The following is a 3422-nucleotide window of genomic DNA, read 5'->3' as shown; positions in this document are numbered from 1 at the left end:
ACATGACAAGGAACGTGGCCACGAACCAGTCCGAGCAGGGTTTGCAGTCCTACTGGGACCCGAATTCGTTAACATACATGGCATAGTCACTTCAGATAGGTTCATTCAAACACAAAACATGGCAAGACAAACATTTTTCACCTCCTTTCACATAACAAAATATTTAGGACATAGTCCTTATTTAAAATGAAAGCCCACCTCACAAGCTTAGCTCCTCCACAAACTTCATGTCTCAACCTCAAACGACGTGCAACAATTCACCCATTTTGAAATAACATTGTATAAAAAAAATAATTAGACTTTGCAAAACAAATTAATTTGTAGCAATGCATGCCTTCTATGTGTGTGCCCTCAAATTATTCTTCCATCTTTTCTTAAAAGGGATCAGATAAAGAAACTCAGTCCAACGACAAATCTAGAATTAATTAATCAGATTAAACACAAAGTCCCAACCAAGGCTTTCTCTCTCGGTCTTCACTAACTGAAATAGGCCAAGTAAGTAAATTCCAAAAACCATAAATCCCAATTACTAATAAATATACTAGTTCAGCGGTTGGCCCAATTACATAGAACTTAAAGAGGAAAAAGAGTCACTAACATAATATACACTCAAATTACAGTCTATACTTGCAAAAAGGAAAAAGAGAATTTAAATTGTATACTCCCATCCATCAACACGTAATTACTCCCTTCCCAAATATCACTAAATTAAATTAAAGAAAAGGAAGAGGATTAGTACATAGTAAAATACTCCCAGCCGTCACCTACGGCTTCTTCACCAACTGAACCAGCAAAACTCTCTCTTTAGCTCTCAAATTTTCGCCTAAAATCAGAAACACTGTTAGAAAAGGAAAAGATATTAACTTGGAGGACAAGAAACACATTAGCTTGGTGCCTAAGAAATATATTAGCTTGGTGCCCAAGAATACTTGGAGCACAAGTTCCACCACATTTACTTGTTTGTAATCCCTATTTAAAGGGTGCTTTATACAATGAAATGATCATCCTATTCTACACAATTGTTTCTTCCCCTCTTCCTTTCCACAATGTTTTCTGCACCATTTAACATGGTATCAGAGCAGGACTCAGAAAAATTTCATCACTGTCCCTAACCTTTCTCGACCTTAAGCCAAATCTGCAGAAAACCATTCAAAACAAACCATGTCAGACGAAAAAAACCCATCCCAGTCGGATGAAATTTCTCGGCAAATTGCCGAAATCATGAGCAAAAGTCTTGCCATGATGATACCATCAACACCCAAACTAGAGAACACAGAAAATCCACCAGAAAAACCCATTGTGTACAAAATCGATACACAACCCCTCCACATCGGAGGAAGAAAATTGAATGGGCCGTCCTGATGAAGACGGCTATAAGCGGCAGGGGAATGGTTTCTCACGTAACCGGAGTGCCACCTCCCCCGCCACAAACCGATCCACCCTTTACGCAATGGCAACAAGCTGATCACTGCGTGTTCACATGGCTCACACAGAATATCGAACCTCGGTTGGTCAGCCGAGTGTTGAAACAACCGACAGCCAAACACATATGGGATGCGTTGGCTATCACGTACGAGAGCGGAGGAGATAAACTCCAAATATACGATCTGCATATCAAAGCCAGCATCGTGAAACAAGGAAGCCGATATCGTTAGAGGAGACATGGAGTACCCTACAAGATTTATGGATGTCAATAGTTCAGAAACGGACAAATCCTATGAAGTACCCGGAGGACATGGAAATACATGATAATTGGATCCAAGAACAGAGACTCTATACGTTTCTGACTGCAATAGACGGCAAATATGAAACAACCAAAAGAGAGATAGTTAAAATGGAGCCACTTCCCTCGGTTGACCTTGCCTACAATCTGATCAAACAAGAAGAGACACGGTCTCAAGTGTTACAGTCAGGAGCCGGAGCCACAACAGAAGGCATCAGAGCAGGACTTGTCGTCCGAAGAGGATCGCACCTAGACATGCCCACGGTTTGTAAACCGGCGGTTCCGATTTCGGAAAATGTGGAACCGGAACCGAACCGTGAGGCTATTTCACGGTTCCGGTTCCGGTTCCAGTTTGGAACCGCCGGTTTTCCGGCAGTTTTTAACGGTTTTTCACGGTTCTGAACCGCCGGTTTCCGGCGGTTTTTCACGGTTCCGGCTTGGTTTCACGGTTTTCCGACGGTTTTTCACGGTTCCGGTTTGGAACCGACGGTTCCGGCACGGTTTCGGTTCGTAAAATTTGAAACCGGAACCGGCCCACGGTTCAAAATATGGCGGTTCCGGTTCAAGAAAAAAGCCACGGTTCCGGTTCGGAACCTGAACCGGCGGTTGCGGTTAACCGCCGGAACCGAAAACCTTGGGCATCTCTAATCGCACCAGCACGGCAGCAGCTCCAGGGGCGGCGTCAATCGCGGTGGAGGAGGCGGCTGGAACCGGCGGAACAATGATGAAGTCAAATCGAAGCTTGTCTGTTCTTATTGTAAGAAGAAGAAGCACACGAAAGAATCGTGCTTCGAATTGATCGGATTTCCCGATTGGTGGGAGGAGAAACACGGCAAGAACTCATCCGCACCGCCGCCATCCGCGCCACCACGCGCTCCCTGGAACCGCGGCGGCCACGGCGGCCACGCTGCTGCAGTTATCGGAGGGCAACCGAGAGACGGAGGAAATTACCCTATCGCCACCGCCGAGGGAAACAGGGAAGCTGCTCAGACTCGGGGCGGCGACAGGGGAGCAATCGGTGCTGCTCAGCCGACGGGTCAGACGGGAGCCGCCAACTTCGCCGGAGGAACGGTGGTGTCGAATTGGTCAGAGGAGGAATTTGGGGGAGATGAAGAAACAGCGGCGGCAGGTAACGTAGGGTTTGTGGGTTCTTTGGTTAAAGAACCCCAAACTTTACATAAATCCTATTTTTCACCCCAGCAATACAATAAATTACTTAGTGTACCCCATTTAATGCCTAATGACCCATATTCTCTTGTGTTGTGCGAATCTGACCCCGAACTAAGTAATTTCCCTATTAGTACCCCGATTGTGTGTAAAAATAGGTTTCAGCCCCTAGAAAACACTGGAATTGCATGTCAGGTGTCTAGTGGATATGAGAAAAACGATAGATGGATATTTGATTGTGGGGCGACTGATACGATAACTTATGATGCTTTAGATCTTACAGGGATTCAAAAACCTCAAAAATCCCATATTCAGACAGCTAATGGGGAGTTTACAAAAGTTAAGGGGGCGGGAACTGTGAAAATATCTCCTACCCTTCAATTATCTAACTGCCTTTACATTCCTTCGATGTCTCATAAATTGTTGTCTATTAGCCATGTCACGAAGGAATTAAATTGCACCTTATTGATGCAACCTCATTTCTGTCTGCTGCAGGATATCCGAACCGGGGAAATAATTGGACGTGGCACTG

Source organism: Salvia hispanica, chromosome 4 (genome assembly GCF_023119035.1).
Source record: "Salvia hispanica cultivar TCC Black 2014 chromosome 4, UniMelb_Shisp_WGS_1.0, whole genome shotgun sequence".
NCBI classification, from domain to species: domain Eukaryota; kingdom Viridiplantae; phylum Streptophyta; class Magnoliopsida; order Lamiales; family Lamiaceae; genus Salvia; species Salvia hispanica.
The sequence above is the reverse complement of the archived record's forward strand: the minus strand, read 5'-3'. Positions refer to the sequence as shown.